Source organism: Phodopus roborovskii, unplaced genomic scaffold, assembly GCF_943737965.1.
Source record: "Phodopus roborovskii unplaced genomic scaffold, PHOROB, whole genome shotgun sequence".
Classification (NCBI taxonomy): domain Eukaryota; kingdom Metazoa; phylum Chordata; class Mammalia; order Rodentia; family Cricetidae; genus Phodopus; species Phodopus roborovskii.
The window spans coordinates 17,802-26,620 of record NW_026125872.1 but is presented as its reverse complement, the minus strand read 5'-3'; positions in this window follow the sequence as shown (position 1 = coordinate 26,620).

Sequence of the window (8,819 nt, the reverse complement as noted above, 5' to 3'; positions counted from 1 at the left end):
AGAGCACCCAACACAGAGACTTACACACACTAGGTTTTCTCAGATTGAGATGGCTTAACTCCCCCATTTCCACAGGAGGATCTGTAATGCCAAATATTGTACATATGGGAGGTGGCCTCACCATTAGGATGACTTAGTCTTTGACCAAGAATTGACATTCAGATAGCGGGTTGATGAAACCCTCTGATGTATCCATGCCCAGATAAGAATTTGAGGTGTACCCTAAATTCTCCAGGTACAATCCCTTTAGTGTATATACTGAGGTACTATTGACATGTGTACAGATTTAGATGTCCACTGCAGGGCCAGATAGAACACCATTTTTTCAGACAGACTGACATTCAAGCAGATTAATATATGAACATAGAACACACATCCTGGCCAGGAGCTCAATCTCTCAGCGTTTGAAAGACCTGCAGATCATGGATATTCACGCTCACACTCAGGAAAGGTGACACCCCAAATCACTCATGAGAAGCGGTCTTGTAAAAGTATGAGGTCTTTTATATTCCAAATTCACTGGGGTCCACAGTTGTCTCCCATGCAGGGGTGGAGGACCGAGGACCGTGATTACAGAATTGAGGCAGCTTTTATAGGGTTACAACAAAGCCTACACATCTTAAACCAACCATATCATAGCATCCAGAGCACATGTGTTGGGGACCAATCAATTTAAACCATCCAAGCCCAAGCTTTGTAGACAAATCAGTTTTCTATAGCCCCAGAGGTATGCATTTGTGCAGGCTCCTGGGTGGGGTGACAAATCTCATTTCCTGTACTCAGGTACTTACAGATCCTGTCGTAAGCAGCAAAGAATGTGAAACCTTTCCTACTTACGTCCAGTGTACAGTGTCCAGAATTTAAGGTATTTAGGGAATTTTTAGACTTCTAGTTTGCTGGAGTCATTGGAGAGTTAGGATTTTTTTCCATCCTTACATTCCCCACTACTTCTATTGTTAATTTTTCTAACATTAGAACTTGGAGGACTAAAGGGCAGCATCCTCTTGGTTAGGAAGGCTCTTGCATTGTTGTCTAAGTACTATGATCTGGACCACATTTACTTGCTCCATAACAAAAGCAAGAAGTTTTCTAACAGCAAGCAACAAAGTGAGGAATAAAAATGTGCTATTGTAAGAGGCTATTCCTGGGTCTTATAACCTTGAGTGGTGGTGGTGGGTTGGGGATGGGTCCAGGGAATAGGACATATTCTGGAATGGCTAAAAGTGGGCCTTTTCACCGAATCTCAAGTTTTCCTGTGTGGTGACCTCTAAAGTAGACTAAACCTCCAACTTGGAAGTGATGTGGACCTTCCAATCTCCTTCCACCAAGTAAGCCTCCCTGAGATGCTTCCATGCTCACTCTCTCACCCACTCGAGCACTTTGAGCTGAACAAACAGAGGTTGGGATAACAGCACATCAGCAGTATGTACAGAGGCAATTTCAACCAGTGGAGGGAGCCCCCATAGAGCCCTTTATAGCGGTCAGCCCAAACATTCCAGAGGTATCTCTAACCCTGAAAATCACAAAGGGTAGGAGAGCTATGTGATCATTAACGCCTGTGTCAGCAATCAATTTAGTGAGGGTCTCTTTAATGGTTTTATCTATCCTTTTTACATGAGCTTTGGGATCTGCATGCACAATATAATTTCAATCAATCCCCTATATCTTGGCCAGTTACTGACTTAACTCTGCAACAAAACCTGGACCATTGTCTAATCTTACTATCTTAGGTATTTTAAATTTTTGGAAAATTTTCCTCAGTAAATTTTAGCCACCATTGTTGAGACAGCCCCTTTTGTTTATAGTTAGACCTGTGCACATGTACATTTGCAAAAGCATACCTGTTTCCTATGTAATGTTTATGGACTTCTCTTCGGCTAGCGCAAGGATTGCATAAGGTCCATGAGCTCCGCTTTTGTGCTGAGGTTCCTTCCGGCAGGATGCTGGCCCAGACCATTCAGGCTCCAACCACCACTACTACCCCAGCACTTCCTTTTCCTTTTACAAGGTAAATGCTCCCATCAGTGAACCTGGTCAGCGCCTCCCCGGCAAGAGGGATGTCCATAAGATCTTTGAGAGCCCCAGTCTCTTCTATGAACAGCTGATGGCAGTTGTGAGTCACTGGCTCATCAGTCTCCTCATGTAGAAGAGTGGCGGGATGAGGGTGGCTGGTGTCGCAAATGCAATCCTCTCAGTAAGTAGTAGGCTTTGGTAGTGAGTCATGTGTGTGTTGGTCATCCATTGGTCTGGGGGCTCTCTTCTGCAAATCTGGACCTTTTTGGCTGAGGCTTGTACCTTTCAAACAATCCTGTTGGGTGGCTCCTGCTAGAAGTAAGACATCCACATACTGGATGGAGCAGGTTCACCTGGGGGATTTGGATCCTGAAGCTGGCCAGATCTTTATGAATACCCTCATCAAAGATGGTTGGGGAATTTTAAACCCTTGGGGCAGTCGGGTCCAGGTGAGGTGCCCGGTTATGCCTGTGTCGGAGTCCCTCTATTCAAAGGTAAAAAGCGGTTGGCTGGTATGTTGTAACCTCAGGCAGAAAAAGGCATCTATTAGGTCTAAGATGGTGTACCAACTCCGTTCAGGTGGGAGGGCACTCAGGAGATTATAATGGTTTGGGACAGTTTGATGTATGTCCTGTGCCCTTTTATTGACCTCTCTCTCAAGACCAGCACTGGCTGATAATCATTGGTCCCAGTCTTTCTAACTGGTAGCAAGGGAGTATTCCAGGAAGATTGAACAGGAATCAGGATGCCTTGCTGGATCAATCTTTGTATATGGTGTCTAATTTCTTCCTGAGCCTCTCTACTCATGGAGAACTGTTTAACTGACAGAGGTGTAGCACTTGCTTTCCGTGGAATAACCTGCGGAGGAGGCACTTGTATTGCCAGATCCATTCTGGATACTTCAGCCCAAGATAAGGGAGTGTGGGCCAAACACCAGTCCATATTGGAGGTTCCAGCCCAATCTGAACAGTCAAGGTCAAGCCCTGGTTCCTCGTGGAGTCTCTACTCATCTTCTAGCCTAACAGACTTGCAATTGATTTCCCTGTTTATCAGTTACTAGTGGCTGTTCAGAGTCAAAATGAATCTAGGCTCCTACATTTGACAGACTGTTTCTTCCTAACAGAGGGTAAGGGCATTCTTGGATAACCAGGAACGAGTGGCATACCTGGTCCACGCCAAGTTCCACTGATCTTTGGGTATCCATGAATACTGCCATTGCCCTGTGGCATCTATTACCCAGGATATTTTGTCTTTTAATTTTCCTAATGGCTGTATCAGCACAGAATGCTGCACTCCAGTATTCACTAAAACTTCAACTAGTCACCCCTCTACTTCTAAAGTTACCCTGGGCTCGAGGAGGGGGTCCAGACCCCATCTTTCCTAATCCTCATCTTCCCCAAGGGCTAGCACCTTTGATCCCTTATTTCTCTTCATGGGGCTGTCCGTTTCCCAATGCCCTCTTTCTTTATAACATGCACATTTGTCCTTGTTGATTGAGGTCTGATGTTGCCCAGGTTTCCATACTGTCTAGGGCCTGCTCTAAATTTTTAAATTTTTTTCTATCATTTTATATTTGAACATTGTGGCCATGATTTTAGTCAAAATTTTCCTATTTTCAGTCACATTTTTTTCTCCTTTTCTTTTATGTACCTTTAATACATTTTCTATGTCTCTCCTTTTCTTTTCTTTGTCTCCCTTTTATAAAACATTTTATCTGCCTCTTTTATTAAATTATATAACTCAGTTTCCTGTAACTCTTCCAGTCTCTGGAGTTTTTTTCTAATATCCGGGGCCCGATTGCCTTATGAAGGCCAAAGCCACCAAATCTTCTGAGGTAGAGTCAAAAAGGAGTGATCTATTTACCTTAGCCAAATTGGTGGGCCATCTCAGAGACCCATCACCAGAGCCTGGCAATAGATTTTCAAGCTCTCTCTACCTTCAGCAGTGTTGAAGCCCCAACTGGGGCGAGTCAAGGGAAATCCTGAGTGTGAATCTCATTTTTCATCTGCTTGGGCTTCCCATCAACCCCGGTAACATTTTTTTTTAGCCTCTAGCTGTTGTCAATCATTTCAAATAGCCTGATGAGAGAACATAAGGGACTCCACCAAGCCTGTAAGGCATTGGGGATCCTATGAGAAAAAGGGATGGTTAGTTTTCCAATTACAAAGATCTAAGGAAGAGGGCTAGCACTGGAGGCTGCAATCGGGTCACCCGACACTGGGGGAGGCATAAAATACACCTCAGCAGGGTCATAACCCTATCCATTCATTCCTGCATGGTTATGCCCCTGCTGCCCAGGTCTATGGCTGCTCTGCTGCAACTTGGCCCTGGCATGCCCATGGTCCAGAGGACGGGCATGCAGTGCTCTCCAGCAGCAAGTCAGGATGAGAGCCATGCCCTAAAAAAATAGTTGCCTTAACAGTTTGGATAATCTCAGAATGAAACACCATCCAATAGTCAATGTTCACTACTCAGGTACAAAAAGTCTTGAAGAATCTCCCTAACCTCAACTGACAAATTATGGGCCATAGACTGAACTTCAGTCCAATAGTCAAGAGTCAAACTAAAGTTTGTGGTCATCACAGTCTGTCCTATGATAAAACTACAGACAAAGACACCAAAGACACACAGAATGAAAACATATAAAACAGAACTTAGCAGATCCAGACACAGGTGACCAGTCCATATCTTCTACCATCAGGCAAAAAAAAAAAAAAAAAAAAAAAAAAAAACAAATGGCTGTGGAGGAAGTTTCCACTTCAACAACAGAACTCCTTCCTCCCACCAATCAATAGATTGAAGCCATGTCCTCACTTCCTGGGCTGTCCCCCAAGGTGACACTAACAGATTCAGACACATGCGACTCATCCATGTCTCCCAAAACCAGGCAAAACATTTGAATGGCTGCGGAGGAAGTTTCCACTTCAACAACAGAGCTTGGTGCTACCAACTGTCACAAGGAAGCTAACAACTGGGCATCCCCAGGACTCCATACCCCCGTGGGAATTCCCCCAGGGCAACAGCTTATGATCCCCCTAGCACATCTGCTGATCACAGTCCCCTGACCCTTACAGCCCGAGAGGACAGCTGCAAACCAAAACCGAAAATGCTTGTCCAAGAATAGAGATACCAGAAAGCAAATACTCAGAACTGAGACGACAGCCAACACACACACATACACACCTACCAGTGGGGATTCCTGTACTCCAAGTCAGTTCTCAGGTAAGAGAGGTGGTCACGGATTTACGGACAACATACCAAATGAAAGCCCTGCATTGGGGCTTCAAACAAGCAGGAAAAAGAAAAGAAAACAGTAACCAGATCTCAAACAAGAAAATAAGTCTTTGTCCAATCTCAAGGCTGGATGATGGCTCCACTGATTTAGAAACCTGAAAACAGTCCTGCTCAAGAAGAGACCATTGAATAATGCAGATATTTTCTGACCTGTAACCTGAGAAGCTGTGCTGAGTCACCACAATGCTTATAGAGGTAATGTTCCCAGCCCATGGTATTCAAATTACCATGAAGACAACACTGTTTATTATTATTCCTTTCTCAAGTATTTCAGGAATAAAACTCCCAATGCATTGGAGCTATCACCCATGGATCTGACAGGAGAAAGATATACCATCTTCTTTGTGATATGGCTCCTTCCCTTCTCTCATGGTTTTCTGAAGTGTCTGGGACTACTAGATAAAATGTACACCCAGTTCCCCTGACTTCAGCAGAAAGCCACAGAACAAACACCTTTTGTGCCATATGCCCTAAAATCTCTCTCAAGCTTTTAATATTATGGGCACAATTCCATCTGTTGCATTGTGTAAGGGAGGAAGTGTCTTTAAGCACTCTCCAAACCACTTGAGAAAGTGGTTTTGTTGCTCAAGCTTTACCAGCCAATGAGCAACACCAGGCCAGCCAGCCAGTCACAGGCATTGCAGAACATATCCTATAGCCATACTGCTGGTTTTTATGCATGTTGCAGGCTTAGTTTTATAGCAGAAGAAGCTCCAGTGAATTGATTGGTGTTCTGGAAGTGCTACTGTAGTAAACTGTGAGTAGAGCATGGATGAGAGCCAAAGCCACAACATGGTGAGTGAAGTGATGCTTTCCTAAGTTGGGGAAGATGACATAGGGAGGCCTGGGAGTTGGTGTGGCAAGTCCTTCCTGTGGCTTCTTGGGAACCTGTGGCCACATTCCGTTTTCTGTGAGGTCCCATATTGTCCTAGCAACTCCCCAGACCCAGGTGCTGGACTATGAAAACTTCACTCACTGGAAAGCATTTCATTTCCATCACAGAGCTTTGTGAAGAAACACATTTATACTCATGACCAGAGATTTTTGGTGCTCAGGATGGCAAGTAGCCAAACCGAGAGAGGTCTAATTTTTCCAGTGACTTCTACTACTTGTTCAGTACACATTTAATGTTTAGGTGCAAGATTCATGTTTAGTTAATTGTGTGTTTCCTGTAAAAGACACTTTCTTTATTTTTGTACATACTTATATTTAATTATTTTTGATTTTTTGATATTTATTTATTTTTCTTATTTTCCTTATTGATTGCAGTTCCCTTTGCCTCTCTCCCATGCCTCCCAATTCCCCCTCAGTTCCATTCCTATCCCCACGCCACAGGGAGGGTGATGCCTTCCAGGAGAGTCAAAATCTGTCAAATTTGGAGTAGGGGCTAATCCCTCCATCCTGCCTCTAAACTAAGTGACTTTGCCTCCATTTAAAATATGCTCCCAAAATCCTTTTGTACACCAGGGATACATCTTGGTTTCCAGGGAAACAACTTTTTTCTAAGTACAGCATTGGAACATGACATGAAAATTGCTCTGTAGAGCAGGCCAGTCCCAAACTCATAGAGATGTACATACTTCTGTCTCATGAGAGTGTTATTATAGGCTTGGGACACTGATCATATCAGCACATGACATTCTTGTGTTGGTCTGCACTCTACTACTAAACTGTGATGTGGAAGAGTAGAACTGTTCATATAAAAGGCTTACCAAGTCGTTGGAGATAGTGAAACCCACAAACTAGGATTTAGCTGAGAGAATGCTGCCTGTAAAATAACCCAATGATGAGTAAGTAGTATGCTAATAAGGCATGTTAAAGATTGGGATGCTAAAATATTCATTTGATCTCTAGGATTGTCCAGAACATTGGCTCCAAACCATAACAATGGAGAAACTCCTGATTGACAAAGAGCCCCCAGGCCTATTTCCTTATCTCAAAAAAAGCTTTTTATAAGCTGCTCAGGGGAAATTGGGTGGTCACAATGAACATTAGGGCCTGCTGTGCCAGAAAGGGCCAATTTCTAAAGCAAAATCATAGCCCTGCCAGATGGGTAAGATAAACCCAAGTGACAACTGGTTGAAAGCAAAAGGCCTGTTGTTTTGAGGTTTGGACTGACCAAGAAAGACTTTCACTTTAGGCCTTCAATCATGGAGATTGGACATAGCTCCTTCTCAAAACTAGAAACTTGATTGGAAGATACAGTAACAGCCTGGGGGCTTTGCCTTAAGACTTTTCCATCAGGCCCAGAGATAAGCAGAATAAAATAGAACTCCTCCTTTAAAACAAGGACGATGCTTATGAGAGAATGCAATTGTCTGGGGCTAGGTCCTTTGTGTAGGTGTTATTTCAGATCCTGAGACTACAACTCTTACTCCTGTTAACTTCCTAGAAGTCTCCCATTTCTTTCAATTTCTGCCTGGAAGTAGTAAAGAGGAGGCACTTCTTCATAAGAAGTTTATATAGAAAATTACACAGGTTAAGCAAGACCTCTCTGCCGCAGGTTTTCTCTTTTCTTTGTTCTGCCTTTCCTACCTTCCTCATCTTTTGGCCTATCTGTGTCAGGACCTGTCAATAAAGTGTGACCTGCTGTTTCATGTTACTGGTGTATTATGAAATAATTATGGTACTATCTTTTCTGTTGAAGTCTTTCATTGTCTTACTGGCCTGACTTTCAGTTTCCTGAAAGCTGTCATCTGATCTTGGAAGAACTTAAAAATGGCAGCATTGTGAAATGCAAAATATGTCTTAGCAGCCAGACAGTGATGATGAATGCTTTTAATCCCTGCCCTCAGATGGCACATTCTGTTAATTTGAGACTAGTGTGCTATAGAGAGCTAGCTCCACTACAACTAAGACTATGCACAGGGAAACCAGGGAAACCTGTCTCAAAAAAAAATCTGTTGTAGGCTTTCTCCTCTTTGAACATTAATGAGAGATGGTTGCATGCTATCATTACATCTTTATTTACCTCTTTAGTATATGGAGTATTTCTCATTGGAAAGGCAAATCTAGAACAGGTTTACTCCCAGCATTTTAGAATTAAGTTTCTCAGACATGGTCTCTCAGTGACAACGGTTGTTTGACCCCAGTATGTTGCCATCCAAAGCAATGTGCTTTCATTAAATTAAGGGACTGTATGCCCTCAGAAGGTACAACTTTTGTTTTGTTTTGTTTATGTTTTTGGCTTTTTTCACTAACCACCTTAAACACCTAATTTGAGGATACCAATTATTTTTAAGGAAATACTTAATAAAAAGGGCTCATTAATCTGTAATCCTGCACATTGTTTTAAAATATAATCCACTTCTACATCACAAATAATGTCAATGACAGGATAAAAATGACCCCAGTGTTTTAAAATTGTCCATATGAGTCATGAAGTAGACTGTCCATTGCACTTAGATTAAAAAAAAAAAATTGCATGTGGAGTATGGATGCTGTATTCGGACCAGAGTAGAAAGAATAGTTTATTACAAGCACTTAAACGAGGAATAGGGTATGATATCAAC